General features: G+C 33.5%; 1 protein-coding gene across 6 annotated transcripts in view; it reads left to right on the top strand.

The window, feature by feature from the left end:
- The first annotated feature begins 216 nt into the window (after nucleotides 1-216).
- Nucleotides 217-19034, top strand: part of LOC105149864 (cysteine-rich secretory protein 1) — a 57414-nt gene continuing 38596 nt past the window's right edge. Inside the window, exons 1-2 of one of the 6 annotated variants that reach the window (XM_087404875.1) lie at nucleotides 217-582; nucleotides 4149-4240. The gene's annotated coding sequence lies outside the window, so the exon portion shown is untranslated. Of the gene's footprint in view, nucleotides 583-4148; nucleotides 4241-6860; nucleotides 7605-8096; nucleotides 8804-19034 lie in introns of those variants that run through there. The other 5 variants (XM_011062606.2, XM_011062597.2, XM_011062581.2 and 2 more) reach the window with 5 other exon arrangements.

Here is a 19034-nt window from a genome sequence, read left to right as displayed (position 1 = left end):
CAGATAGAATAATAAAGACAAAATATGCAGCAGTATAAACAAAACAACCTATGTAATTATTTGTTGTGCGTCGTACACAAAGAAAGAAGAAGCAAAAATGTAAGACAATTTATTATTTCCTACAAGTTCTACAAGTTCAAGCTATAACTTTGCGTTGCATAATAATATTTAATCATATTTAATCACGCTCGTGCGGCGATCGCGCGACAATCTGCAATATAACGATCGTTGCGTGTGTATCGTCATGCGGAATTGTTTGCGTTCAATCAAGCTGCGGCTTATCGTTCTCCGCATTTTCATTTTCCTACAAAGCCGGAATGACTCAAACGGGCTTTTAACGAAGACATTATTACCGCGAGCCTTCGAGACTGATTACTCTTCATCAATAGGAGGGCTCCACGGCGCTACCAAAGACTATAAAAGACAAGCTGGTTGCGGATCGATCGCCAGTATACCGCGACTTTTTTATTGTCGCAGTGCCGAGCAAACGTGCAGTTCGCGTAGCGCAAAAACCTTGCACCAGCTTGTCGCATCTGGCTCGTAATATTGTAGCAGTGACAGTAGGAGCGACGTGCTTGAAGGGTGAGTTTCTTAGTTTGCGAAACGGCATTGCGCTGCAATTGTTAATGTCCCGTGTTATTGAAACGGAACAATATGGAATTGATGAGTTCGTCAACATGCGCATACGTACGCATACACAATAGAAATATTATTCCACGATATTTGTGATTTTCCAATTTTTCTCTCGCAACTGTTTATTATACCTGACTTGTATTTTAATGGAGCAGCGCGCATTGAAACGGTGAGTTCTCAATCCAGCAATATTATTCCACGAATGATTCGTACTTTCTCGTTGGGTCGTTCCTTTATACGTAGTTTATATTATAATGGAGCGATATTGAAACGCGGCGAGATATTTAATTCGGGAATATTATTCTGCGATGTCTGACGCTCTTTAATCCTCGGGCGAGAGGAAATTTAGATTATAATTCTGATGATGGATCTTTATTCAAATGTAAAACACTACATCCGTATTTTATGTTAAAGTCTAAATTATCATGTGGCAACATTAAACATATTGAATTGATGAATATAACGAATTAATATACAACAAATATAAGTGCAAATTTAGTATATAAATAAACTAGACCGACGCGTAAATAAATGAATAAATTAATAAACATAACTAATGACGAAAATTCATTTCTGTAAATATGTATAATTGTGTTTATGTGACGTGTATGCAGAACAAAAAAAAGAAATTACTTACTGATTATAATGGAATAACTATTTCTTTTAACTATATGAAAGTATTAATAACGCGCCCTATCCAATAAATCTTTCCATCGAAATTGATAAAAAAAAAAAAAAAAAGAAATAATAAAAAATTGGGAAATGTAGCATCGATTCTGGTCAAGGGGGTGAGATAGTAAATGGGTGAACAAGCGCCATACGAAAGCCTGAACGGCTTTAACGAGATTCAGGAGGATGGCGCAACAAGGACAAGTAAGAGTGCGAGGCATTGTCCGCAAAAACTTTCTATGTGTACGCGTATAACAGTACGAAACTGTTCGTGTAACAGCTACCAAGCGCTGCCGGGTAAAATCATGGTTCGACGAAGACCGGGAAGAGTATGCGATGGGATTGGCAAAACCGTTTGATGCAGTTCCCAACAAAACTCCAATGAAGCGAACTGTCCAGGCGAAAACGCGAGTGCCCGTAGCTATTCTAATTAAAGCGATCGCTGTTGATATTTCATTAACCTTTGTTGTGCACAAATTTCTTACGAATAACAGCGCATGATTTTTCTTCCCTGATTTTATTTTAATAAATTTAATCCGTCTCTGTAAAACTTATTTATTTAATAGCAAGAAAGTGCAAGCGTTTTACGATCGTTCGCATGGACCATAGATAAATATCTGAGATTATTCATCATTTGTACAATAATAAATAATTTACATAGCGGAAGAATTATGATTGAATATTAATTATGCGCATTAATGTGTGCATGATTTGTTAGCTGATTATCATGAAAAAAAAAGATGTTCATAATCTTAATATTGTAAACATCTAATGACGGATATTTATGGAAAACCCGTTATGAATTCGAGATGTATGTTAAGTAGTATGTTAATAATTTAATCAGACTTGATTTTAAGTTGATTATCGAGTCGGGACTATTGCATCTATGCGAATGATAGCTATTACGTCGAATATTGTAATGTATATTTTAATGACGCTTTCTGCCACTGAGGCGGAAATAATCGAATAAAAAAGTGTTTTCCTTATTCGCAATAATACACAAATGGTCCAATTTTTAATAAATTCAGTGCTCCAGTTATTCCGTAACAAGCTGCCTAAATTGTTGAAATTTCGTATTTTTCACGAGAACTACATTTTGACGACACGGTTTCCAAAATTTTCGTCTTTGTACGATTGAACAGTCGGGATATGTAACTCACACGTGACACATCATCGTATCAGGACAGATTTAAAAAATTTATATTTAAATATAAAATTAAAATTTTGTTTATTTCAATTCCGTATTGCTTTTGCGGAAATTACGTGTATACTTATTATCGAACAGAAATAATTATACTAGATGCTCTAAGGTAATTGCCTTTCCTTTTACAGTACATTTCTTGATGAACTTGGAGTCGATTTTTCTTTTTAGCGAAAATTCTGTCTTCTTTTTCATTTATAATTCTCTCTCTCTCTCTCTCTCTCTCTCTCTCTGAACTTTAGTTATATAACTGTTACTGTTGCAGTCTATTATTTTTAATACATAGCAATTTATTTATAAATTTTAAGTAAAACATGCTGCTACTGATATATTAATTATCAAGATATTAAGGAAATTATCGTCAAATAAAAATTTATTCTTAATTCTCTAAAAAATATTTGTTAAGTGCATTGAACATAAACTGAGTCATCAAAACAGAATACTTAAATAATTACAAATTTTCATATTCTCTTTAAATTTGAAACCCAAAAAATATATGAAATATTACTTGTGCATCCAACGAATAAGTATAACGAAGGAAATTTTTTTCTATCAAAGATAATTTTTAATCAATATCGTTAAAGTTATTAGTGTTTTTCAAAATGGAATTACATATTTTTCTATTTTTTGATTTCATTTTTTCTTGATATTCAACTGATATCACAGTATGACTATTAATAAATAATCGTAGTATCATTCCAAAAAAGTTTGAATTTCGAACTTTTGAAGTTCGTCATTCAGAAGTTTATAATTAAACGAGAAAATCTTTGAACTATAAAAATCATTTTATCATTTTATGAAATTAATCAGGCATAAATGTTTAGTGAGTATCTAACATGAGATACAGATTCCACACATTTATTCATATTTTCAATTCCAGAGGTATTTAAATATGCAACCTTTTTCTTTTGGTGACTGCGTGGCAGACTTGTTTCCGCGAACCGACAATATTACACCTGTAAATTCTGTGCGCGACTTTTCCGACACTACGTACGTCCTGACGCGCGTCGCTCTATGCACGGGAAAACGTATTTAACCGGTAATGAGCGGCTGGAAGTTTTTGTTATAATTAGGTTGCTACCTCGCTTCCGGTATACCGGTGTGCGAGCTCTCACGGAACTGAGATTTCTTCATCAGCCCCTCTTTCTTTCTCTTCCACTCTTCTCTCCATCTCTCTCACACGGTGCCCTAAAAAAAAATGTATCACGCGCATATACCGCGCACATTGTACACGGGAATAAAGATGCGCAAGGTGCACCCTGTGATGCATATGCACGAGAGCGTTTTACAAAAAGAGAAAGAGAAGGTGTATGTGTGTAAGAGAGAGAAAGAAGGAGATAGAGAGAATACTTGATTAGCCCTTTTTCTGACATGCGTCCCGGAAATGTTGCCTTTATTAACCAAGATGAAGAGGAAACTCCGGCACTACGGCTTTTCCTTTGTCGCAGTGAACAAATTTAATTTTCACAATGTTGAGTCTCCTAGATCTTTTATTTATTTATTCATTTATTCTTTATTTTTTTTTCTTCTACCTTTATCTATCTGCGGAATAGATTTACGTCAAGAAGGAACACGTAGTTTTCAAAGTATTTTCGTGCATTATTTAAAGAAATTACGAATAGAGCAAGGGGAAACCTTGTTTCAGACTTTCGGCAACGTGAGCTTGAATTTACTGAGAGATACTACTGTCGCAGCATACTACTGTTCCTAAGGTCCCACAGGTCACTCTGCAAGTAGGTGGGTATAGATTGCACCGTGTGTGTGTGTGTGTGTGTGTGTTTAAGAAAACTTCTCGTCTTTTCTTTTCTTTTCCTCGTCCTATAGGATAAACAAACTTATCTGTCTGATCTGCTAAGGCTAAGAGTAAAAGAACGTTCTCTTCATCGATGTATCTCTAACTCTACATAGCCGAGAGACACTATTGATCGATTCGGCAGATGCAGGACAAATACTGGTTTATGCGGACACATATCACGGGATCGGCATTCGCTTAATGCATTCGCGCATCATTTTCCTTTCGGCTGTTCGCGAATTGCATATCGCGTAAATAAAGTTTGATAAGAGCGTTAGTTGCAGGTCGCAGTCGCAAGAACATCGGACATCGGATATTCCCTGATATTCATGAGCTATGAAACTACACTTGGGCTGAACTATAAAAATTGTAAATTGCGATTTAAATTTACGAACAAAACTACGATCGATGACTTGGACTTTTCTTATTATTGAGATTAATAACGTCTATTATATATAAGCCGATATTATATGTATAGTCCGTTCTCTTATTTTAAGATTATCTTAAGTAATGTTTAAAAGGCTAATACTCTATAACTGCTATGAGATTTTAATTCTCTCTTATTATGAAGGAAACAACTCATTTTTTTTTATTTATAGGAATGCGATTACATTTTGTAATAAAATTAAATTGATATACGCAATATTTTTTCGCGGATCGTCAAAGTTAAAAGAATTCAAGCGAAATTCGAATTTCAAACGTTTAAAGGTCACCAGTACTTTAAAAATTATTTTATCTTTTTTATTTTTGACACTGATTACGGCATACCTGAGCTTTCTTTTACCTTATACACCGTAACTTTTTTTATTAATAAAAATACATACATATGCTTGTTACTATTATATATTCTTTAATATGTAGTATTTCGATTAGACTTCGATTAAAAAAGTTTATTATAATGTGTATCACATTTATACAATATTTTTCACAATACTTAGCCTGATAAATTTGTGACGAAATGCTAGCTACCAAAGAGTTAAGACTGTAACGGTTTTAAGATGGTCTTAAATAGACCAAGAACCGAATGAATGCCATAATGTCTTAAAATATTAATACAAATTATACGGTAAATCTGACATTTATTTGTCTCTCTTTATTTTTTATGCTTTAATCTTTTAAATTAATCTGCATTAATTTTAAATTAATTAGGATTAATTTTAATTTTTCAAGAGTTTTTGCTTCATCTGTAATTACTGCTTTTATAAAAAGTTTATATACAATCATCATATCCTGTTGACCGAAATAATAAGTACAAAATGAACAAAGTCGCCGACATCACCTTTATATTTTCATCCATCATAAAACAGTAGATGTTTTTCCGATTCGATTTCGTTCAAGTCTCTGACAGAGATAAAATGTAAAAATACTGTACTATTTTATCAGTGGGCGGACAGTTATCTTATTCGTTTTCTATGTTTCCATAAATTATTAGTGATATATTTTTATTTTTTCATTTTGTGTATCTGCGAGAACAATACATTTTTAATATCTTAACATTAACGTTATATATATGTATATCACGAAATGTTAATGTTATACTTCGATCTTTTAATAAATTTCAGAGAAGATGTTTCGTCTTATCATCTTATATCGTTATTAGTGACTGATATAAAGCATCAAGAAGTAAAGTATATTTGTCAATTCATATCTGTTTTATAATTCAAAATTTCTTCTCCACCTTTCTTTCGTACCTTCGAATAAAAGAAACGAATAGACATTCTGTTTCCGGGTTCATCTATTACGGTTCCAGAAATTTCCATAAAATTTCTATTCTAAGAGTAATGAGCAGCAATGTATATTTAGGTCGGGGAATTTTATAAAAAAATTGTGAGAAGGGGCATTATCAGAAATTGACAGATTAATGAAAAAATTACACACTCGGAGTAATAATAATCCGCACTTAAGCACAGTGGCCTACATAAAAAAAAAAAAACTGAAATAATCGGTAATGAGCAGCAATATATATTTGGGTCAGGAAATTTTATAAAAATTTGTGAGAAGAGGCATTATCAGAAATTAGCAGATTAATGGAAAAAAATATACATTTGGTGTAACAACAATTCGCATTAATAACAATTACAACGCCCTAAATTAAGAAATTAATCAAAATAATCGGTATTTTGCAGCATTATATATTTGGGTCGAGGAATTTTATAAAAAAATGTGATAAGAATAGACATTATTAGAAATTAGCAGAATAATGAAAAAAAAAAAATTACACACTCGACGTAATAACAATCCTTAGGCATGCGTGCGCTGTGCGCTTTACATAAAAAAAAAATCACTCAAATTAATTAGTGGAGGCGCAAACCATAGAGATCGTTTGAAGTTTGAAGGTATCGCGTTCGTTATTAATAATTTAACAGCGCATCGCATTACTCGTGGGAGTCGCTGGCTAATATCCGGCACGCTGAACCAGCTGCCGCAATATCGCGGAATCAGCGCACGAATTTTCGGTCATCGCTTTATCCCTCGTGTATCTCGGGCGCGCGAGCCGCGGTACCCCTTTCCGAATAATCGAGCTTCCTCTTTGCGTCGAGTTTCCGCCGCTCGCGGGTTCCGCCGCTACACGGACACGTCCCGTGTCCCGTATCCCCGGCTTCGGAAGAGCTTGCGCCAGTTTAACACGCAGAGAGCCGCGCGCCGCGGTACGGAACACTCCGGGACAGGTTCCCAACGCGGTAGCGCGCCGTTGGCCGCAGTACCGTCGTACGGTTTGCGCAAGAACCATCCGCTCGTTTCTCATCTCGGCATGACACTCGGCTCACCTGTCATCGTACTGTCATAAAGACCGAGTCCTACCCTCCGACCCGTTATCGATCTCACATCTTCGAGTCTTCCTAAGTCGTCGGTCTTTCGTCTTTCGTTTTTCGATCAAGATACTGTACCAAGTCATCGGGCTTGCGTGAATAGTGAAACGATCGATCGAACCCATTGATCGCGTGAACACCGGTGAACGATGTGATCGCATGGTTCCGATGGTGTACGACTCGGCCAATGATCGAGAGAGTCGATCGAAACACACCTATCAATGATCTTTCAAAGGATGGACATAAACGCGACGACGCTCGATAGAGACGAGGGCACGAAAGGTTTCAATGCTGGCTTCACTCCTGGCGATATCGTCTTCGAAACGTAGACGTCTCATAACGCGACTCGGTGATTGAGAATCGATAGGCGTGCTGCTGGAAGAATTATGTGACGATCGTGTCCGTGCTTCTTCACAATTGGAATTTCAAGTATCCCTTGAAAAAAGACGAAAGTCTCTTCTTATGAGAAAGATCTTGAAGAGAGGATCTAAATATCCAGGTCGTTCTCGTATTAATTACGAGTTTTCACGCGTTAATCACCTGAGATTGTCAATGCGCGAGCGGCCGCTTTGCTTTTAATCGTTTATTTTTAATTCGTTTTTAGTTCCCGTAGTTTAGATTTTCTTCACACTTGTTATTTTATCATTGTTTAAATTAATAGCGTTAAATTTCAAAACATTTAAACGAACGCAGATGAGATTAAATTTATCTTCTTAGATATTTGAATTATATTTATATTTATTATAGATTTATTTCGATTATTAATCGATTCATTACCTCATTAACCGCGATATATCCAATTTATTTTCACGTGAATTATTCGGTCTTTCAAATTGTTAAACGACATTTATTATTGAGTTTACTTTTCTCACACACATACACATTCAAATTATTTAAATATTCCTAATTGTTAATTTTATCATAAACATAATTGACATATACACGTAATTGGATTTTTCATTAATTATTCCGATAATTATTATTTATCAAGGTTTCATTTTCGGGGCTGTCGAATTTTTAGACATTTTAACAGTCGCCAGGGGACAACGATTGCAATAGGGTTCGAAAAGACCGACGGAGAGATACCTACTGACCTATACTGAGAGCACAGAAAGTTCAGTGATCACATAACTTCACGTCGTCGAATGTGCTTCCGCGAAGACAATCTCGTGAGTGCGAGAAATCAAACGGTGAGACTCAAACGTGATTTATTTTTCGTCGCAAAAGTAAAAATATCGATGGAAGGAACTAGATTGCAACGCTTCGACTTTTCCTTCATTTGATGTAAAATATCAACAGCGACAATATAACTAAATAACTCTAAAAAGCAGCAACAATATTAATTAGAGCGATATTAATTAATGCGTTCGAGTAACCTGCGTATAAATAAAAAAAAACAATAAACTGTGATATAAAACTGGAATAGGTGGTTTCCCTAAATAAACCACTGCCATCAATTGTTAAATTAACCGTGGACAAGAAATCTCATCCTTTGACGTGTGTTTATATGTTTGTGTGCATGTGTGGTTTATACGCGACGGAACGTTTGTAATGAGATCGGACAAGTCAACGGAGTTAAGCATCGCTAATTATCTTAGAGCCGTCGTATAATTGCCACCAATTAATCAACGCGACTCTTGACGCTCCTTGTCTCTGTCGCATTCGAGCTCTGAATTTCACACTTCCTGCCGTCGCCAGGTGAGTCGAGCTGTGCAAATACAATTTTTCGGCTATAATTCGATTATTTGTTGAGCTATTTATAGGCATTTACACTTATTTAATTAAATAAAAGAAATTTGGTCAAAGCAAATCTTAGTGTTTAAATATTTCTATATAAATTTATATATATATATCTAATTCTGCAAACCACGTGACGAAATTTTTTTTATACTTAGGTATCTAGACATAAACGGCACTCTAATCGGGTAAGATACTCGATAAATACATTTAAAATCTTTTTTGCCGCGCTTGCGAACTAATATAATCGATTTTACAAAGGCGGAAGTTTCCGTTGAAACTGTAATCGAGAATACACACCGTGTAATACGATTTTTATAATTCCGTTCGCCTCCCGAGATTCGAGAACAATGATAGAAAATAAAAAAAAATAACAAAAACCGGAATATTTAATATAAAAATATCTGTGTGCTTTATATATTTATAACATTTCAGTGGATGTGGAGTTCTAAGGACTCTTAAATAAAAAAGGAAAATGAAATTAATTGCTCTCTATTTTATATATGTATTTATTGTATTTTCCACATTTTTTAGTATTAATTGTGGAATTTCAAATTTTATTTAATTTTCAAAAAAAAAAAAGGATATTATTGAGGTTGACAATGTCAAAATTACGAAATAAATGGAAAGAATCTCAATGATACTACACCTATAATTAAAGATTAAATTCGCACATATCGATATTGCGTAATAAGTTTTTAGAACTTTATCCTTCTTTTTTCAACTTTGCCCGAGTACGCTCGAAAGAATTGCAGCATTTCTTCGGGTTAGCTGCAGCACTAACGCGCATCTGCCGCCGCATATCTCGCGGCTCGACCTCGCCGATTCTTTACATTCGCATTTACGTTTACGAGCGTGGAAAGCATGAAGATAAGTTGGAGTCGTTGCGGCAACTTTCCGCGGTGAACGAAATTTACCATTGCATTGTCTCTTATCGGCCATAACAGCTTCGGACTCTGGTCTGTCGTTAATCTATGAAGCACGGACTCTGAGGAACTTTGCTTTTTAGGAATTTCTTATTTGCGATTATTCATCAAGCATATAAAGTATATAAAAAACTCATACCTGTTTTACATCTGGTAAATAGAAGAAGGAAAAGGAGAAAGAGAGAAAAAGACAGTTTATTACAAAAATAATATAATATACCATATATAACAAATATTAATAATGTTAACACACAAATGATGTTAATAATAACTTGAATATATTTTTATTCTGGTTATTCTTTCACATCTATATTATAGAATAAACTATAAAGCAATTTTTAAAAATTTTTCTTACTCATGTAAAAAGATAAAAGCAATGAAAATATATAAAATTATAAATTATTTTGATATATATATATATATATGTATATATATCTTAACGAGAGAGTTAAATCTCGCGTATAATTGTTGTGATCATCCTTTTTATGCATTCATTTTTTCCATTGTGCCAGAAAGAAAACATGATTAATCATAATACACACATTTTTGCTTCATTCATTTTAATATTGTTGAATATTGTTGAAATATTTTTAAATATTTTTTCATATTTTCATGGTTTTCATCTTTCGAGGCGAAATTCCGAGAAATAATATTTTCAAGAATCTCTGGAAAGCCTTTGAAACCCACAAAATACCGTGCGACTCGGAAAAGCAGGAACATTTTCATCTTGCGATATGGCATAAAAACTGCCGATTCAGCAGATTGTGTTTTATTTGTATGTTGTTCTTAGGAAAATGCGATATTATCACGGTGAAAAAGTTTAAACGGGGCAGAATACAATTTGTTCATCTATACGCGTTGGAATAGAAGGAAATATTTCTAGTTTAGTAGCCGCGGCGTTTATCTGCCACGCTCTCCTGTTTGCACATCCCGTTTGTATAAAGATCGAGTGTTAGAATGAATAAATCCATTACACGCACTTACACACACGTTACAAAAAAGCACCTCTTAATTCTAAAGCGTTCTAATTTTATAAATGCAAAATTTAATTACATAAACACATTATTCGCAAATTATTATTAAGAGAATTTTGATAATAATTTTATGATTTATTGTGACAATTATATATATATATATAATTATACATTCAATATTATATAGTTATACATACATATATATAGTTATACATTCAAACTTAATTAATTTTGATATTTTGTTTACGACATTGGATTGAAATAATTTTATTTTAATCTATTATTATTATTATGCAATATAGACACTAAATTAATAATAATATCTACAAAATATGTATACGAGTTTATCTGATAAAGATATCTCGATATAATTTCAAGATTTTTTATTATTACATAATACACACAAGGCTCGAATTAATTAATTTATTTATTTATTATAATATTCATAAATTTTAAGACACAGAATGTCTTAAAATAACATAGTAAAAAAGTTTTTAAAAAAAGAAATTATAAAAGTATTTGCCATTTGTTCGGAATGACTTTATACTTTTTATAAAAGTTTAAAACTGGCTCCAATTATAGATTACGAATAACAGTATTTATTATCGACACGCAGCGATTTATAAATAAATAATAGTTTAATCGTAATCTTTAATTAGCCATATAATTTTTATGTTATGTTTTAAAAATTGTTGCTCAGAATGACAAATATTCACAACAAGAAATAAATATAAAGTACTAAAATACTAAAATTCTTTACTAAGTATAATGTAGAATTTTAATAAACCAGCTGTCTCAGCAAAGCGCGATTAATGTATAAAAATTGCGGTTGGTTCTGTCCCCGAAATATGATAAATTAATGTTTATTAAGCATTGCTAGAAAATGATGTCAATTTATATAATAAGGAATTCTGCAAGCTCATGTAAAATTTTCAATTATATTCGCGTAAACACCGTTATCCCAATTGTTATTTCGTTGTCATAAACGTATTCACGTGTTAGTGGTTTTTGCATACGCAGAGAATTTCATGTGGATTATTACGTTTATTTATTCGGCGGAGTTAGCTAGGTGGCCTGCTATAAAACAATATTTATTTTACATTACACGCAATGCGCTTTCCAACAATTTTTTGCAGTATTGTGTTTTGCATGTGCAAATCTACTGTACATAAAAGATCTAAACATGAGAGAAGTGTACGTTATAATTACTCAATTGTATAATAAAACAAATTGGACCTTACTTTGCAGTTCTGAAATATATAAGAAATTGAGATACTTGAAAAATTAATAATTATAATGTACGGTCTACTTTATCAGTATTATATTTTTATAATTCAAGATATATTAATGTTAAATAGAGAATTTTTTAAATTATAATATGACATAATAACGTAATATTTCTAATCATTGAAGTATCAAGAAATTATTTATTGTTCTAATGTTTCTCAATGACTAACTAAAGTATTTACTAACTAAAGTATTATTGTATACTTGAGTATTATAGAAAAATGATAACATTTTAACGGCATTGTACGTAATTAAATATATTGTAATATCTACAAAACTCTCTACAAGCAGAAATTTTTCGGTTTTATAATCATGGACGAATCAGAATTTTCTGGTTAAATTTGTTAGAATTTTGATTGAGACAATATTTCTGGTAAAACCTATTAGAATTCTTATTTTTATCAAAATAATTATATCAGCCAGAATTCTATCAGTTATCTCAATTAGAATTCTAGTAGATTTAGCCAGAAAATTTCTGATTCGTTCATTTTCCACCAGAATTTTTCAGTATGTCCCAATTAACTCTGCATAAAAAAAATTCTCCCTTCGAGGAGATTTATCACGTTAAATTACTTTCTCACGAAATTTCGTTTCTCACAAATTGAGAGTTATTTCACGAGTAGGTTCATCACCGAAAGCATCTCGCATTTCATCCGTGCAAACTTTAGTTCGTCCCTCTTTCCTCGCGATATTGTGTGCTCGTCGAATCGCGAAGCCTCGTTTTGGCGTGTGATATCCGGAGTTTATTTTCGTGCCCTCTCATTCTGCCAAAATGAGGCACGTCGTGGAAATTAAACTCGAGAATAATGAGTTAATTTGAGCCCGCGATTAGTTACTCCACTCCTACCCGATGTGGACGCTCGACTAGAGTTTCGCGCGTGGAATTGCATCGAATTTTTCAACTGTAGCAAACGTTTGTGGCAGAAATGAAATGGAGCATATAATGATAAAGATTGTACATAATTAATCTTCTTTCCGAACTTCCTTTCAATTATACTAATATCGTTCCGATACTAATAATTTATTCATTTGTATACATCGCAACGTCTTCTTCAAAATATGGAAATTTAAATATCTCTTTTTTTTAAATATATACAAATTATCAATTCCGCGGAAATAAAGTTATGAAAATTATTAAAAAGGAGAAAGGTAATGTAAATGTCTTCTTTTTATTTTAATCCGATCTAATAATTTAAGAAATATGTATAAGAATATTTTAGAGATTCTGTATTATTATAGAACTCAAATAGTTTCGTTATTTAATGCAACAACTTGAGCTTCCGATTACATGATGTTTTGCAAGAATGTCAGAAAGTTAATACTAGAGTAACCCAAGTATCTTCCACTTCGCTACTAAGCTGAACCCAAATCCACATGCGTAGAATATTTTGGTGCTATCTTCATTATTCTACGCCTGCTTACGTCAGCTACAAGAATGCGAATCTTCGTTGAAGAAGCCGCGTGATTTGCGAAACTTGTCGACAACGTACATTCCGAAAGTTCCGCCTCGCGAAATTTCGTTTTGCATAGACTTCCTTTCGTGCTCGTTGCGATCAGGAGTTAGAGAGAGATCGAGGAGGAAAGGTAACCACTATTACGGCACACGCAAGGAGTTAATTAGGTCCTGAAGTAATCCTTTGTTCCATTTTAGTTAATGGGACTACGGTTGTAACAGAGCCTCATAAACAAAGGCGTGTATTATATTAACGCGAAACTAATCGCGAAATATCATGCCTTCGTCGAGATGAAATCAGTATTGTCGATCATGTTATTGTTATCGTAATTGTTATACGTAGAGACTTAAATGCAATTCTTGTGATTTATTAACGAAATTTATTAACGAGTGAATTATCGAGTTATAAGGTGTGTTAACATATATAAAATACTCCATACTATATTAGCAAAAAAATAGAAAACAGATTCTTTAATAAATTTGACTTTTTCGTAACAAATGTGTTTTTAATTACAATATTATTATCTTTCTTGTATATACAATAATTTTGTAATTTATAATACTAAATATATTACAATATATGTTGCCAGACATATCTTAATCAAATTTTTATTAAACAAAAAGAAATGCGAAATTAATTAAGAAACAAAACTTTGTTATTCACACTTCGCAATCAATATAATTTTAGAGAATTTTTGTTTTTATTATAAAATAGTTTTGTCGTTTACACACACACAATTAAAATAAATTGAAATTTTTGAGAAAAAAAGATTGATGTTATTTTATTAAATTTTTCTAAAAAATTGTTCACAAATATTTTATTTGATAAACTAAAAAGAGATATTCTAATAAAATGAAACATATAAAAATTCAAAATCAAATTCATTCTTCTCTTAAGAACGTTTGCAAAACCTAAATATCTCAAAATTTAATAAAGTTGAAGAATTAATTTCAAACTATTGGGAGTTAAGAAACACGAGAGATTAATTAAAAGAAGAATCATAAAAGAATTATTAAAGGAACATAAGATGATAAAGCTTTGCTATCAAACACGGTTCTACGATCTTAACTTTCGAATAATATTTTATACAAAAAGATCACTATATAGTAGAAAATGTCGCTTGAGAAATAGTGATAAAAACACTTATGATAAGAAATGCACGATATGTTTGTATATGTCATATCAAATTGCGTAGGTGAGTGTGAACGAGAGGCTGCGTAAATTTCGACAAAATTATAATATTTGTTATGAAAAATCGCAGATAATGTGATAAGCCGACAATTATCCGTATTAATTTTATATTTTAATCTATGGTCTGATTTGTAAAGTTATTCTATGATTCTATGATTTTATAATATTACATATAACACACTGAGAGAAATGATTTTGTTATAGAAACAAATCAAGGGAAAGCAAATATGAATTGTTAAAAAAACGATCGATTTGTTACGATTGTAAATTAATTTGTCAATGTAACAAATAATCAATAGTATCGCGAGCAAATAAGAGGCTCATATATATATATATATAAAAGTCGTAGACGATTGCAGGGTCTCAAATCATAAGAAATTGACCAATTCTAATCAAGTATTCTCCTTATATTTGATTGTACTTGGTCGGTTTCTTACGACTTAAGACTTCACGATCATCTATGAATTCTATGTAAACGAACCTAAAATCTATCCAAAAGGTAGGTTAGATTCTATGTACTTTGCTTTTATTACTAATAATTGGTTGATACAGCAGACTAGCAGCAATCACAACAACAAAATTTGTTGTTATCACATATCATCGGTTAAAGATATTGATAGCTTGCTAAATTAACAAAATTCTTTCTCTCAGTGCATACTAAAAACTATACATATAACTACTAATTACATGCTAAACTTCACATAACTACATACTAAACTACATATAACTACGAATACTACAGAATTACGTAATCGTGCATTAGAAACTTTATAAAGAACCAAGGATTTAATATCGCATTTACAACTCCATTGTTGGCTTGGCCTTCGAGAAAATGATTCTCTCATTACGTACGAGGAAGATTATCATGGATCTTGTATCACTTTTAACATTCAACGCGTTACTTCCGGGTAATCTTTAGTTAAACAAAAAAAAAACCGGAAAGCAATTTTTTGCCTAGCTTGCAATAGTCATCTATACTCTTTAATCGCTCTCTTCTTCGCGAGTCAAACAATTCGCGCAACGGGGAACACCGATAATTAAAGTCATGGTAGATAAATGTTAAGGGACCGTAAGAGCACTCACGATCCTTGAAATGTGGCTCTTCAGCTGGTCGTGTACACGCGCCTTTAATTAAAGCTATCCGCTTCGTTTCCTAGTGCTGATAAATAATTGTTTGCGAAAGTAGTCGACGGTCGTATTATACTTACTCGCGTTCCTTTTAATTTGCGCTTGTTCCATTACTCCTAATTCGTTCGTGTGCAACGTCGAATTCGTCGACGACGGCGGATATATCGCCGGAGGGTGGTACAAATGGGACGCGGGATCGGAGGGAGAGAAAATGAGAGAACTAATTCTACTTTTAATTTCTTGAGATTTCCACTTCGGAGAGGCAGCCGCGGAATCGATAGCACACTGCCATTTTTGCTTCGTATTGGATCGGCCGTAATTAAAAGAGATTCCTGGCTTCACCCCCGATTGTTTTTCTGGAATAAAATCGCAGCTGGTTCCGTATATCGGGCACATTTGTCCGTCTAACTTCTTCTTACGTACAGATGACTCCGCAAGAAGCACTTTCCCATTTATAACGGATTTAACTTTAACAAATACTTTCTGATTTATGCCCAATTTTTACGCGCAAGCTTACAGTTTAATTGAAATTTAATACAAACTTTTGGAAAAATTTATATCCGCGCGTAATTTTCATGAGAAATATATTTATTCAATTTTAGGAAAATCCCACGAAAAAAATGGGATTTGTATATTGAATTTAGTAATAGATGAATAAATCGTAAATAGATTTTTACAACAAGCAGATATCCTATACACGATTCATTTAGCAACTTTGTATTAATAAATAATATAAACAAATAAATAATATAAATAATCTCATAGAAAGATAATTTCTGAAAAATGAATTTAACAAAATATTCTCACGCGACAAGCTGTGATATGCTAACAGAATAACGAATAGCAGTTAATCAAGAGATTCGACACGCAACAGAGAGTCTGCTGCTAATATCTTGCTTCGTAATATCGCGTTGGCATGTCCAATGAACAAATAAACACGATATAAAGCGATATTCCAGCCTCTCACCTCCTTGGAGACTTAAGACCGTGCAATATGTCTGCGGAGCGTTCTCACTTTCGCGTCTTCTCTAAAGTTAAAATACGAGAAATACTAGTATTTCTAGCATGTACTAGTTGTGCAAGTAATCTCGAGATTTGCATGGATTCTATGCCTTTGCGGCGACACGTGTTACGGATATGCGACAGGAGGGCATATTACATCCGCGCAAAACGCAACGGGAATAGTTTCACGGCAGTGCAAGCGAATTGTTCTTACGCTTATCTTTCCGCTGCCCCGCCGCAGAGAAATATCGCGTCATGCGACGTTACATTCACGCAGTAATTATATAAACTATTCTGTAGATATGATAACATACTTTACGCGATCTCATTCCTGATTTCTCTGGCATAAATTTAATTCTTTCCCTACCCTCGTCGCAGGTTGGAAGATTATGCACGTCTCTCAGAGCAGCGTATACTTTTCCTCTATCACAGCTTATTCCCTTAAATTAGCTGATTTGGAAAATTTGTTGGGACGCTTGCACCGTTCGCTGCCGGCTCACAGCTTTCAATATTTCATATCTCGACGCTTGAATTAAGTTTTCCGGAATCAACCGTTCGTATATCTCTCCAAATGAACAAACAGACACAAATCCAAATCAATATATCCCTTTCGTTCGCGCTGTAACGCGCGTCGCTATGTGTGCTTCGCTACACATGTTTTCCTGTTTGCATTCTACATAGATCTCGCCAGCAACAAAGTGTTGTTTGAGGCTTAATTAGAAGCATTAATATGGATAAACTGAAAACCCTTCCGCCATTCGAAATCCTTTCCGGGCCATCCTGAAGGATTTGCATGTTGGCCGTTTGCCGACGAACGAGTTTGCTCTCTCTCCTTCTTCTTCGTCCATTGGATTTCCACCTGCTTTCCTTCCTTTTCGACAATGTCCGGATTTAGTTTAAGACCCCGTAGATTATACTGCTGAGATCCTGGCTCTTCGGATGTCCATATTGCGTCTGATGAAGGAGTTAGGGAGACATGTTACGGTGTTATCTCGCGATGTTGCGACAATGATCTACGTCTTTTCTTAAACGTACGTAGTCGTAGTGCAAAAGTGAGTACAAAGAAAAGGAGGATACGGAAAAGAATCTTATGCTAATCATATAGAAATTATATATTGTCCGGTGAAATGAGTTATGTTTTCTAATAATTTCGTATAATGCAGCTTATAATATGGCGAATAAAAAATGTATAGATACAATGAATAATTTTTAAACTATAGTATATCAAAGATATAAAATTGTGTTTATCTTGGATACATCATAGTTCAGAAACTATCCATTGAGCCTTGTGTCTGACATCTTTTGTTTATCACGTTACATGTGAAAACTAACTTATTTCACCGGGATTCAATACAATTAATGAGGGATCCTTTCAAAAATTTAGAAGACTGAGATTTCTCTCTGCTGATTTGTGCAAAAGCAACAAATCACAAATGTACATTTGCTTATCACGATTTTTTTTGATCTCAAAAAAAAACAACGTGATACAATGACGTCACAATTAATGGAAACTAGGAAGGCGCGTTAATCCGCGAAACCATGTAAAACGCATCTTAAATAGGCGGATCAATCCGTTGAAATCGCAAGGCGTGTAAATGCAGCATCTAATTTTTTTTTCTTCTTGTCTTGTGGAATTTCGATTTAAAAAGTCATATAGTACCATGCTTTCTATTCGGAGAGGTTGTCCAATCTTCTTCAGGAGCGTAAAGAGCAAACAAAGACAATTTCTTTCGTTAACCAAAAGTACAGACTCTATAACAGAGTCTGGCAACAAGCGATTTTATCAAAATTCTACAAGAAAGAAGATATATATTAAATCCCTCTGTATATGTGCTCTTTCACTCTATAATCTTTAAATGAACTGTATAAGTTAGAGTAAAATAGTGTATATATATTGTAAAAGAAAAGATAATAGCATCTTCCTCCTTCATAAGATTTTGATAATATCACTCGTCACTAGATTCTGTTATAAGATATCTAGCGAAAAGTAGGGGTTCTAAAATCTAGGAGAAATGAATCCTACAGTCTAACAATGTCTAATTGATCTTCCAGGGAGTCGGGTTGTCGCCGCGACACATCTGCGTTGCGTACGCGCCAATTAACTAAGTCGGAGCGCGGTCGTAAATACGCGCAAATGAATTGTCGCGACTGTATGCACACGTGTCAAACGCAAAATTGTCACAATTGTTAGGATCCATCTATCGCATTATCCGCGTTAGGATGTTTCGCT

This window comes from Acromyrmex echinatior, chromosome 3 (genome assembly GCF_024713525.1).
Source record: "Acromyrmex echinatior isolate Ae372 chromosome 3, ASM2471352v2, whole genome shotgun sequence".
NCBI classification, from domain to species: Eukaryota; Metazoa; Arthropoda; class Insecta; order Hymenoptera; family Formicidae; genus Acromyrmex; species Acromyrmex echinatior.
Note: the sequence above shows the minus strand (reverse complement) of the source record. Positions and strands in the feature narration are given on the sequence as shown.